The 13,529-nt window shown below is 44.5% G+C and overlaps 1 protein-coding gene across 11 annotated transcripts in view; it reads left to right on the top strand.

Annotated features, from left to right (window-relative positions):
- Window positions 1-13,529, top strand: part of ABLIM1 (actin binding LIM protein 1) — a 341,410-nt gene that overhangs the window by 142,228 nt on the left and 185,653 nt on the right. The window contains exon 2 of one of the 11 annotated variants that reach the window (XR_010341741.1): window positions 10,569-10,661. The exons of the other annotated variants lie outside the window; for them this stretch is intronic. The gene's annotated coding sequence lies outside the window, so the exon portion shown is untranslated. The remainder of the gene's footprint in view (window positions 1-10,568; window positions 10,662-13,529) is intronic. 11 annotated transcript variants of the gene reach the window in all.

A 13,529-nucleotide genomic window follows, 5' to 3' on the forward strand; every position in this document is an offset into this window, starting at 1 on the left:
TAGGAAGCTCTCAAGGGCTTAGAAGATGCAATGGCTGTCCTCTGCTTCTTCAGCACCTGTTGAGGAAGTAAATAGGCTCACAAATAACTAATACTATGTAGATGTTTAAAAAGGCATTGGTGCAGTGCTCTGGCAAGTCAAAGGTGGGAGATTTAGCTTCTAAGTCTGCTAATCAGGAAAACCTCCCTGAAGCAGGCAGCTCTTAAACTGAGGCTTTAAAGATTGGGAATATGTGGACATATAATCAATTGGAATGAAAAGAGAATGGTAGATTTGAGAGAAGCCACCACATTAGAATTGATGGGGCATGACAGCAGGTTGGGTGGATGTAATGAGAAGAATTCAGAAAGCAAATGGTCTTAAGGTTTTGAGTCCAAGTCACTCAGGTATCAGTTTGCTGGTGGCACTGTAACAAAGCACCACAGATTGAGCGGCTTAAACCACAGAAATGTATTGTCTCATAGTTCTGGAAGCTACAAGCCTGAGGTCAAGGTGTTGACCGAGTTGGTTCCTCCTGAGGGTTTTCAGGAGAATCTGTTCTATGCTTCTCCCCTGGCTTCTGGTGGTTTGCTGGTAATCTTTCGTGTTCCCTGGTTTACAGAAGCAACTAGCTTCACGTTCACAGGGTGTTCTCCCTGTGTGCCTCTCTGACTCCATATTTCCCCTCTTTACAAGGACACCAGTCCTAGTGGATTAAGGCCCACCCTAATGACCTCGTTTTAACTTGATTGCCACTGTAAAGATCCTATCTCCAAATAAGGCCACATTCTGAGATACTAGGGGTTAGGACTTCAATATATGAGATTGGAGGGTGATGCAGTCCTACCCATTTCACGCAGACGTTGAATTAGATGTGGCTAGGCTTGGGAAGGAGGTCTGAGGAAGAGCAGAGAAGAATCAGTTGTGGGATGGGAGAGAGTTGCTAGTGGTGAAGAGGAAGAGAGGAGGTCGGTGGGAGGAAGGAGTTGAGCTCAGTTTTATTGACCTTAAGCCAGTGTTGGGGATAAAGGACTTGGGCAGACTCTGATATTTCTTGGCCAATTTGTACAAACTTGCTACAATCAACCTTAAGGAAGATAACATTAGAAACAGGCCTTGCTTTCTTTTTGGAATAACAGGAGGCTGTCAGATACTAGGCAGCAACAGGGGAGCCAGCACCACACCTTTCTGCCTCAAGCTGCTGTGTCTAGCACCCTTTACGGTTTGGAAGGAGCCCCTCCCTGCCACATCTAAAAGCCACTGCAGTCTTGTACTTGGCAGCTCCTGAGAACAGTGGCGTACAGTGTCTCAAATGTGACCTACACCCTTGCACCAAAGTAATTCTTTTAGGACAATGAATCATCGTATTTCCCAGCTCAAAAACCCAAATAAATGACAAGGTAAGGTTCAAAGCTTCCTGCTTGTCATGCAGGGTTCTCCTCAAGTCCTTAAAATACCCCCTCCCTGCTTCCAGCTATATAAATGTCCTTCTAAGCCAATCTTATTTTATTTTCATTTTAATGTTATGAAATCCATCAGTGATTGAACACATAACTAAATTGCAGAGCTCTGTATACATTGTCTTTAATCTTCTAACCCATCCAGCTAAGTACTATCTTCCCCCAATAGGTGAGGGAAAGAAGACTCACGGAAGATCAGAGATCACTTAGCTAGCATGTAGAAAATCTAAGTTTTCTATCCATTTTTCTGCCTATCTGGCTCAGAAACCAGTGCTAATGTCTACCTCGAGCCCCTTTACCTTTTGAATGATCACAGGGGTGGTATTTTCTTCTGTAACCTCAGTCATACTGTCTACCCACCTTGTGAAATATACTGTGTACCCCCCTTTTATGTATTTATCAAAGATCTAACTCAAGTTTTGCTTCTTTATAGAGCTCCTCAAAGGCCCATCCCTTCTGCAAATTCTTCTAGAATTACTCTGTGCACCTAAGTAAACACCAGATTAACAACAGTTGTCACCTGTGCAACTTAGGACAGTGCTATTTTCCTCAAGTATTTGACTTCATATGCAGTCTTGTGAAACAACCTTGGAGCTGTGAAATGTTGCTGCCTCTAATGCTATTTGCCCTCCCAAAACACACACCCACACAGATACTACCCACTCGGATGCATGCATACTGCCTAGTGTAGTCAATACTCACCTCTATTCCATCCTCAGGAAAGGTCTTTCACTGTGGTGTAATAATTCCTCCTGTGTGCGATGACTATTGAGTCACTTTCCAGGCCTGCTCTTTCACGTATGCTAGCCATTCCCAGCCTCAGGTTGAAGTTTAATGCCTCATCTCTACCTGCCCTTGGATGTGTCTTAACTTCAAAAACCCCAATATTTTAAAAGGGATACCACCAACAAGGACATCTCCTAAGTAAGGTCTAAGGGGAAGTGATAGACTAAAGGAGACACTACGAGGCTACAGGTTTCAGGTGAATTGTTCTTGATCGGTGACTTATTCACACTACTCAATTGTGAATTTCCCATCTTTGTGGGGAGGGGTGCTCCAGTTTTTGTCATCATACTCCACTTGAGAGGAAGCAATCCAAGTGTGAGTTGCTTGTACTATTTTATAAATGAAAGTGCTACTCTTACCAGGAAGTGTGGCTCTGCTTAGTTTATCTTCACTCCAGAAGTGCTGTCTGAATAATGGGATTTCCAAAGCAAAGGGAAAGGATTTCACATGTTAAAAAAAATCATAGCACATCTTCTGCCCTCTGATACCTACTCATTGATGTCTAAAAAATGTTTATCCAGAGAGACAAAGATGTCATTTCCACAATATAAATAAATATGAGAGAAGGAACATATTGACTTGAATGTATTCAAAGCTCTTGAGGGCGATTTTTGATGACAGGAATGGAGTGAAGAATACGTGGACAGTGGGCATCTGAAATGGAGGTTTGGCCTCATCTATTGTTAGCTACTCCCAGACTTTGGAGGTGATGTTGCTTCTTGCCTTTCCCTTGCCAGGCCAAATAACCAGGAAAGATGAGCAACTTGTATTGTGTCACAGAGAGTTTCTCTCCAAATTCCTGCAGAAGATGTACTGCAGGAGACTCACCCTACCAAGAAGCATATCTTGGCATTTGATTCGTTTTGAGGAGGTGGCCCTCTTTGCCATCCTTTTCACAGCCCTAGAGGTCAAGAAAGAGGATCTTAGTATTGTTGGCTTCTCCTGTGCCAAAGTCAAAGTGCTGAGTGTTTTCCTGAGCCAGCATTAAAGAGCCAGAGAACTTTTCAGAAAGATCAGTGATCAGTGAGTGGTGCAGGATTTCTTCCCATTGTGGTTGAGTTTGATCCAGGCACACCACAGTAAAAACCAGCCCAGCTTCCTATTTCATTGTGTGTTTGTCTGACGGTGACTCATACTGAGAGGTATGTTTATCCCAAACTGGCAGGAGCTGTGTATTCAAGGGCAAATTTTGTTAACAGTGGGGAGAGTGAATATTTGTTATGCATGACCTCTTTTCTCCGAAACATTGTATTTGTGCTCAGACTGACATAATTAATGCTATTATGGTCCAGTGTCCCCTGGGGGTGGACCAGGGGTGAGTGTGTGTGTCCCTATTGCAATCAAACAGGCTGACTTGTTTGAATACTTGCATTTAACTGTGAAGTTCCTGGCTTTTTAAAAACTTTTTAAATTACTGTCCTAGACAGTAATTTCTTCCAAAGACATTTCTCCAATTTCAACTGGAATCAGAATCATCTGGAAGACTTGTGAAAACACAGATTTCTGGGCTCTGCCCTCAGAGTTTCTGATTCAATGGGTCTGGGAAAAGGTCTGAGATTTTGCATTTCTAACATTTCCCAGATAATGCTGATATTTTTTATTCAGGAACTATACTTTGACACTGTGCAGGTAATCTGTGATTTCTGTGGGTAAAATGACCAGGTCTACAGGTGGGTGAATAAAAATTTTTATGCAAGTTGCTTCTTTATTCCCTTTGGCAAATTTCTTCTTGCTCGCCATGCATAGATGACAAAGAGAAGGTAAAGAAAGAACATCACTGTCACTCTGGCTATCCTGTAGGATGAGACAAAGCCATATTTCATAATGAAGCAGACCTTCTGTGAGATCCCAGTAGCCAAGAAACTGCTGTCAGTATAGGATACTGGGGAGCAAAGGTTGGCAGGAAATTTAAGGTACTTTTTCATGAGGGTGAGTTGGGGCTCAGCATGACTTGGAGAAGGCAACGTAATTTAGAATGAAGGCACAGGTGTCCATGTTCTCCAGGCATCGTTCCTATGTCTCCAAGTCAAGTGAGCATGTTTACCTGGAATCGTAGATCTGTTTGGAATTTTTGGGTAGAGCATGTTTACCTGAAATCGTAGAACTGTTTGGAATTTTTGAGTAAAAGTTCATTAGCAATATAAAAATGAGCCAGGCATGGTGATGCATGCCTGTAGTCTCAGCTACTCAGGGAACTGAGGTGGGAGGATGGTTTGAGCCCAGGAGGCAGAGGTTGTAGTGAGCTGAGATTGCCACTGCACTCCCGCCTGAGCCGTACAGTCAGACCTTGTCTCAAAAACAAAAATGAAAAGGTACAAAAGTTTATCAGCTGTCTTGCCTCACAAAGGCTACCACTTCCTCTTTAATCTTTGAGGAATTCAAATATGTCATTCAGGCTTGGAGTGTTTCATTCACTACTACTGTACAGTATTTACTATTCATTTGGTGGAAGTAGATCATCATAAAGACCTTTATCCTCCATGTCTTTATGTTGAGCAGGTGAGGAGAAGGAGGAAAAGGAGGGCTTGGTCTTGCTGCCTCAGGGGTGGCAGAGGTAGAAGAAAATCTGTGTAGGGATCTGTGCAGTTCAAACCCGTGTTGTTCAAGGGTCACGTGCATTCTGTCTATGTTCTAATAGTCTGTACTTTTTCTTCTGTTTATTTCTGTTGTTCTCTATTTAAAACATGAGAAGGGAAAAGTTCAAGAAGAATTAAGAAAAGTGGGTCAGGCACAGTGGCTTATACCTATAATCCCAGCACTTCGGGAGGCTGAGGCAGGCAGATCGCTTGAGCCTGGGAGTTTAAGACCAGCCTGGGCAACATGGCAAGACCCTGCCTCTATTAAAAAAAAAAAATCCCCCCCAACCAAAAAAAAAAAAAAAGCAAATAGTTGGGCATGGTGATGTGTACCTGCAGTCCCAGCTACATAAGAGGCTGAAGTGGTAGGAGGATCATCTGAGCCTGGAGGTCAAGGCTACGATGAGCCACGAGCACACCACTGTACTCTAGCCTAGGTGATAGAGTGAGACCTTGTCTCAAAAAAAGAACCACACACATACACACACACGAAAAGTGGATGGTAGGAAAATGTGGCAAGGTTATTCCTCACTGGAGTGTCTGATGGATGAGGAATGGGAGAGAAGACTGAGCAATCCCTCCCTGAAAAAATGATAGGGGCTATGGGTGCCCAGGTCCATGGAGGGTCTCATCGTGACACATGAGCTAGGTGGGTGTCCACTGGACTGCTGCCATGTGCCACTTGAGGGACCCCTTTTGAATGGTCATCAAGGAGCAGCTTTAGGAGGATGGGGATTAGAGTCTGTAGGATGAGAGCCCAGTTATGCTGAGCACTGAAGAAGGAGTGGATGCCCCTCTGTCCCTGCTTACCTGGAAAATGCTACCACTTCTGCCATGTGTAGAGGTCCTAGCCTAAAACTCAGAAGTAGCAATGAGCCATGGCGAAGGGCTTTCAGTAGTGGCCGTGATCACATTACAATTTTCTTGAGGTCTCTTATCTGTGGGGCACTTCGAGAATAATCTGACACACTGTAAAGATCTTACCTTCAGTGGATGAATGGGTCAGCAGGTGTTGAGAGGGATGTTGATGGAGAATGCAAAATGGAGGGGACACCAGGCAATAGAAGAGGGTGAACAGTCTTCTATGGGGGTTCTAAGGAAGGAAGAGCTACAGTCCCAAGGGAATCAGAAAAGACTTTATGGAAAAGGTAGCATTTAAGACTGATATTTGAGGAGTTCTGTAGGTTTCTTAAGGTTGAGGATGGTGTTTGATTCAACTTGTATTCATTACACAGTGTCTGTTCCATAGTAAGCACTAACTGAATGTTTTGTGAATAAGTGAATGAATGATGTATATGGGTCGGGGAGATGGTTATTCTTATTTGGGAAATGTTTCTTTATAATCTAATATAAGATAATCTATCTAGATATAACAACAAATAAAATGCAGTTCTTGACCTGAAAGCACTCACTTTCTAGCAAGAAACAGACACACATAAATAAGTCATTATGATATAATGTAAAATGCACTCAAAGGAGAACTATGAAAGTAATATGAGGCTGCAGGACCGAAAGTGATGAATTCTATTGGATGATCGTGGAAGACTGGGCTTTGAAGGATGAACAGGAGTGCAGTAGTAGATAAAAAGAGGATTGAGAGAAAGGGACTCAAGTGGGTAAAACAGAAGCAATAAAGTATAGCTCCTGTCTGAGGAGATGCAAGCAGCTCAGTTTAGCAGGGGCTACTGTTGGCATGTGATACAGCGATGGACATAAGGAGAGGTAAGTGGGGGAGCTTTGTGGGTCACATTGAGCTAAGGATGATTAGAACTGGGGTCAGACATATGGATGCCCTGAGAATCAGGCAAGTGACCTAACTGAGTGGAGCTTGGGCCCAACTAGAGAGCATGGCCCTCCCTAAAGGGAAGAGTTACTTTGTCTTTCATCCTAGGTCCCACGGAGGGATGCAGGTCAAGTTGCCAGGCCTTTCAGTTTTCAGGAGCAGCTAGAAATAGAGATTTTTATGTAAAACCTCCAGATGTTTAAAAGTTGGCAAATGATTTCACTTTCTCTTTAAAAAATGTTGTGTGTGGCCAGGCACAGTGGCTCACACCTGTAATCCCAGCACTTTGGGAGGCTGAGGTGGGCAGATCACTTGACGTCAGTAGTTCAAGACCAGCCTAGGGAACTTGGTGAAACTCCATCTCTACTAAAAATAAAAAAAAAATTAGTTGGATGTGGTGGTGCTTGCCTGTGATTTTGGCTACTCGGGAGGCTGAGGCAGGAGAATTGCTTGAACCTGGGAGGCAGAGGTTGCAGTGAGCCAAGATCAGGCCACTGCACTCCAACCTGGGCGATAGATGAGACTCCTTCTGAAGAAAAAAATATATATATGTATATTATGAGGACCAAACAAAACATATCTCTGGGTAGGACTCAGTCATAGAGCCTCTCGATTATGGTTTGGAGTTTAATTGACATGTCCACCATGCCTACCCCAGGAAGAAACACACTTTCACACAGCAAGACCCAGGATTCATGCACACAGGCAAACAAATGACTGAAATAAAAGCCACATGAAGCAATACTTACCTTTACTCTCTGCTATTTTCTTTTCTACTCTTTAAGTATGCTGGCGATGATCCATTAAACTTATTTTATGTACCAGTGGTTTAAGACCCAAAGTTTGAAAAGCATTAGCTTAGACCCTCTACACTAACTAATTAAACTTGTATTGATGAAACAGAATAAGGTACTTCTGTGGGCAACCATGTTTCCATCCTGAGTACTCCTGTTACTGTGCTAATGGGTATGTTTTGGTTAAGTTGGGTTTCTTCACTTGCAACTGGACAGGTTTTGACAGAAGAATGTCTGAATCTTTCATTTGCCGCTTTATCCTTAATAGAAGTTGGCTGGAATTTGGTGTCATCTGTCTTGGGTGCTTGATACAATTAAGAACTGGCCCAAATGCTAAATTCAGAGTAAAATACTGTTTGAAGTCCAGCTGGAAGTCCAAAGAAAACGCTCGTAGAGTCCATGTCAGCTTTCAAGCCTGGTGTTTCTGGAATTACTTTTTCATTTGGGATCACTTTTCCCCTCGAGTCTGCCTCACCTCTTTGCGTTCACCACGCTCACCTTGTTTCCTTGGTTTTGCATTGCAGCCAGGGTGAGAGGAGTAAGATCAGGGCTGGGATTGTCTGTCATGCACCATCCCACCCCTCAGTGACCAGCTCTTCATCTACATTGTCAGGCATTATATGCTAGATAGCATTCATTTTTGATGTATCAGAGTTTTTCCAGAAAAAAATATCATTTTGGCTGGGCACAGTGGCTCATGCCTGTAATCCTAGCACTTCGGGAGGCCAAGGCAGGTGGATTGCTTGAGGTCAGGAGTTTGAGACCAGCCTGGGCAACATGGTGAAACCCTATAAAAATAAAAAAATTAGCCAGGTGTGGTGATGTGCGCCTATAATCTCAGCTACTCGGGAGGCTGAAGAAGGAGAATTGCTTGAACCCAGGAGGCTGAGGTTGCAGTGAGCCGAGATTGCACCACTGCACTCCAGCCTGAGCAACAGAGCAAGACACTGTCTCAAAAAAATAAGAAAAGGAAAAATGTAACTTAGGGGCTTTGGAGGGAGTTCACCCCTCCCTCAGGAATGTCCAAAAGATGAGTTGTCAGCAGGCCTTCCATGCAGCAGGAAAGGTTTGACTATTCCTTGGGTGCAGGGCATGTCGGTCATCACCCCATCTTGACTTGGAAGCACCCTTGCAATATACAACAGGATTCAAAAAGCACTTGGACTTTTGCAACAAGAGCCCAGGAGTGGTTTCTTGCCGTTAGAGAGAGTCGACATGATGGAGACACCCCCAGGGAAGGTCATGCCTGCCATGAAAACCACACGACCGCAGTGAGGCAACACTAATATGGTAGTTTTACATAATGAGTAGGCAAAGAAGCCAACTGCTAAACATGAATCAGGCAAACAGGGCCGGCCAGAGAGAAGGCAGTTAACACAGTACTTTCAGGTTGGGGGCCAGTGCAGTGCAAGATGACCAGGAGCAGCACTGGAGATGAGATCGGAAGCCACCTTGTTGACAGGGCCTGTGCCTTGCCTCTCCAAGGCACTGTTCTCATCTGAGTGGGGGGCAGCACCCTCTGAAGTTGTGCAGCCAACAGCCCCCACATCTGTTGTGTGCAGAGTTTTGCTCTTGTCTCCACGCTGGAGTGCAATGGTGCTATCTCAGCTCACTGCAACCTCTGCCTCCCAGGTTCAAGCGATTCTCCTGCCTCAGCCTCCCAAGTAGCTGGGACTAGAGGCATGCACCATCATGCCCAGCTAATTTTTTTTTCATTTTTTTAGTAGAGGTGGGGTTTCGCCATGTTGGCCAGGATGGTCTCGATCTCTTGACCTCGTGATCCACCCGCCTCAGCCTCCCAAAGTGCTGGGATTATAGGTGTGAGCCACCGTGCATGGCCCAGCCTGCACATCTTTACCCAGGGGCAGTGGTAGCTGCCTGCAGTTGGTAGCAGGCAAATCATGTCTCTACCACTTCCTGGAGGATATACAGCCAAGCTCCTAACACGTCTGAGAATCAGGGTTTCTTTCAGTGAAAACAATTCTGAGAACACCCACTTTTCTCTCCACATCAAGATGTTTGATAAGTTACCTGGTGAGTTTGAGCATTGGAAAGAATTATTAGTAGATCACAACAAAAAATTGGTAGAAAACATGATGGATTATTCATCAGGAGCTAGGCAAGTGGGAGAAAGGGAAACAAATCTAAGAGAACAAAAACCATTGTACAAGAAAGGGAATCGATTCATATGAAGCACTACAGAGTCGACTAGAACAATAATTACGGTCTCAAAGTGTAAACACTGACCATGGCTTTAACCAAAATTTGTGGCGTAGGCATACTGGTAACAGCTGAGTCTTCACCTGTAGAAACAGGATGTCAGTGGCTAATGGCTGAGTTGATATAAATATAAGCATAGTGTTAAGAAAAAACACCAAAAGTTGAGCACATTTGCCTATACTATAGGGGTTGGGAGGAGTGGGGCAGGCAGTTACCATCGTACATTATAAACATATTTGTTTCCTTCTTTCTTTCTTTTTTTTTTTTGGAGACAGAGTTTCACTCTTGTCATTCAGGCTGGAGTGCAATGGTGCAATCTCAGCTCACCACAACCTCCGCCTCTCAGGTTCCAGCGATTTTCCTGCCTTAGTCTCCCAAGTAGCTGGGATTACAGGCATATACCACCACACCCAGCTAATCTTGTATTTTTAGTAGAGATGGGGTTTCTCCATGTTTGTCAGGCTGGTCTCAAACTCCCAACCTCAGGTGATCCACCTGCCTTGGCCTCCCAAAGTGCTGAGATTATAGGCATGAGCTACCATGCCCGGCAGCACATTTGTTTCTTATGTGGTTAAGCCTCTTTGGGTTTTTCAAACTTTCTTTTTTTTTTTTTTTTTTTTGAGATGGAGTTTTGCTCTTGTTGCTCAGGTGGGAGTGCAATGGCTGGATCACAGCTTGGCTCACTGCAACCTCTGCCTCCCAGGTTCAAGCGATTCTCCTGCCTCAGCCTCCCAAGAAGCTGGGATTACAGTCATGTGCTACCAAGTCAGGCTAATTTCGTATTTTTAGTAGAGATGAGGTTTCTCCATGTTGGTCAGGTTGATCTCAAACTCCCCGACCTCCAGTGATCCACCCGCCTCAGCCTCCCAAAGTGCTGGGATTACAGGCATGAGCCGCCACAGCCAGCAACATGTTTGTTTCTTATGCATATAAGCCTCTTCAGGTTCTTTAAACTTTCTTTCTCTTATAGAGACCGGGGCTTGCTGTGTTGCCCAGGCTGCTCTCAAACGCCTGAGCTCAAGGAATCCTACTGCCTTGTACTCCCCAAATGCTGGGATTACAGGTATGAGCCACCAGCTGTGCCTAGACTAAACTTTGATAAAAATAAATAAGTATAGGGTAAAAAAACCCATACTCCCCACTTCATATCTTTATTGTTGGGGTTAATTTAAATGACAGCGTGTGAAAACTTCAAACATGACCTGTGCCATGTGCTCAATAAATGTTAATGAAAAGTCAGTTGGTCTGTGGAGTTTATTTAAGCATCGGGTTAGGAGCACAGCCCAGAGCCAAAGGAATGGCCTGAGGTCCCTGGCAGATAAAACAGGACTACGAAGCAGGTGATGAGAAGAATTCAGTTTGTAACTGGAAGGAGAGACTGTTAAACCGCCTTCGGCTAGGATTTTCAGAGGCTGAACACCCTTCTCTACAGTATATATCCTTCTCTTTCTCACTGGCCCCTTGTGGTACAGTTGTCCTTCAGTTGCCTTGGTGGCTTTGTAAAATTATCCTCGAAATCTTCAGGATTGTGTAGGTTTGCCCGAAGAGTAAGTCGTGTTTATGAATGGGAGCTTTGCAAACAGTCTCCATGGGTTCAAATTCCAGCTCACCTGTTTACTAATTTTGCCACCTTGGGCAAGTCACTTAACCTTCTGTTGCCTCAGTTTCCTCATCAGAAAATAAGGACAATAATAGTACTAATTAATAGGGTTATTGTGAAAATTGGATCAGTTAATCCACATAAAGCACTATAAACAATGCCCAGTCATCCCAATGCCTCCCGGCACGTAGCCCAGTAATTGCTGTTCCTTCTGTTACTACTGTCATTCCTTTTGACTGAGTAAAACCAGGGCAATGTGTTCAATGAGATGGAGTTTAGTAACAGATTAGTTTGAGGACCTCGGAAAGTAAGTAGAGCTGACATGGGTGAGTTGAGGAACCCAGGAGGGTCCACCCCTTTCCACCGGACAATGTCTTTGCAGCTTGCCTCAAGTAGAGTAATGCTTTGTCACCTTTGTCATGGCACAGGACTCCAGGACCACATCAGTGGCTTCCTGTGGCCAGTAAGTTCTACTGTGCAGCGATAGAAATTCCACCAAGGAACTTGACCTGTTGGGTATTTGGTGCCCACGTCCCTTGGGCAAGCAAGCTAATGACACTGGTCTTTTTGTTGTGGAATGAAATGAGATGGCTAATGATGCATTGATGCAGGAACTGCTGGCATCATAGGAGCAGTTGTAAAGTGTTTGAGGCTGGAAGCCATGTGTGCTCAGGACACCCACCGGAGGAAGCTGACTACCTGCTCTGCAGCAGTCCCTGCTGGCTGTTCTACTCATCATGGCCTGTCTGGGGACATGCCAGTTAGCTTCACTAAGGCTCTGGGGCTACCCAAACTCTTCCTTACAGACCAGGTCAGCTGGAAATTGTGCTTTGTTGTGTGGTTCTCGTTCAGAGAGCTCAGCCAGGGTTGGTTTGAGACTGGTCTGTCAGTAAGCTCCTTCCTTGAGCTGTTGTTGTTTTCTGAGTCAGAGACTTAAACAAGTCTTTTATCTTTTGTCATCAATTGAGTGGTATTGACGTCATCCAAATTACCTAACTGATAGTAGATACTGTTGGTGAACCCAAGGTATTTAGCCAACCAACCTTTGGTTTCACCAAAAGACTGTTGCTCTGGAAAAGAGACTGAAAGCCAGGCTGGTATTCAAAACATGAAATATTGAACATGCATTTATAGAGTGCTGACGTTGTGCCCACGACTGTGCTAGACCCTGGGAATACAATGGCAGTTACCTTGTAATGAAGAATTTGAAAAAGAAGAGAATGTTTAGATCATGGTAGAGTGGAGACTGAGATGGGAGTCGCAGGGAGACTGCCTTTAATGAGGGAGTTCAGGGAGAAGAATCAGAGGAAGTGACCTAGAAGCTTGAGGGTGTGACCAGAAGGAGGAGAGGGAGCGGGCTTGCAAACAGCTGGGGAAGAGCCTTTTGGGCAGAGAAAAGCATGCCTGGAGATCTTGAAACAGCAAGAGCCAGAGCTTGGGGGGATGTATAGAGAATGGGAGAAGAGGCTGGAAGAGGTGGTGGGGCCAGAGGGCATCTTGCATAGGGCAGTGAGAGAAGGATTAGTGGACAGATCTGTTTATATTATGTACTTAAAAGATCATTCTCGTTGTTGCGTGGCACAAGGATTGAACAAATAAGTTGAAATTCCACACTATTTGAAGATTCACACTCATGTTTTTTTTTGAGATGGAGTTTCAATCTTGTTGCCCAGGCTGGAGTGCAATGGCACTATCTCGGCTCACCGCAACCTCCACCTCCCGGGTTCAAGCAATTCTCCTGCTTTAGCCTCCCAAGTAGCTAGGATTACAGGCATGTGCCACCACGCCCAGCTAATTTTGAATTTTTGGTAGAGATGGGATTTTTTTCCCCATGTTGGTCAGGCTGGTCTCGAACTCCCAACCTCAGGTGATCCACTGGTCTCAGCCTCCTAAAGTGCTGGGTTTACAGGCATGAACCACCATGCCTGGCCCCGGCCCACACTCATCGTTTTCATAACTGTGCCCTGAACGCCTCCTAGCCTTTTACTTTAAGGAGGGACCAATTACTTATAGGCATATCCTAGTGTTTCTAATTTTCCAGCACATCTCTGGTGCTGACACTGGTGTCGACATTCCTCAAGGCAAGTTGTGTTTGTGAAAACTCCCATGTGAGTGGGGCACTGGTCTGATGGCATCTCATTCTGATTTTTTATATCTGTCTTGTTATGGGCTCTTTCCTAAAAGGGTAGCAGAGATGAAATGATATTGAGGACATTTGCTGAGGTGGGGACGTGTTAGCGAAAAACATGTCTAATACTTTAGTGAGGAGGATGGCATGTATTAACAAGGTGTAAGGTATGTACAGTGTATTGGGTAATTCTTATCTGTTTG

This window comes from Aotus nancymaae, unplaced genomic scaffold (genome assembly GCF_030222135.1).
Source record: "Aotus nancymaae isolate 86718 unplaced genomic scaffold, 86718_ANA_hifiasm-v0.15.2.pri h1tg000010l, whole genome shotgun sequence".
Lineage (NCBI taxonomy): Eukaryota > Metazoa > Chordata > Mammalia > Primates > Aotidae > Aotus > Aotus nancymaae.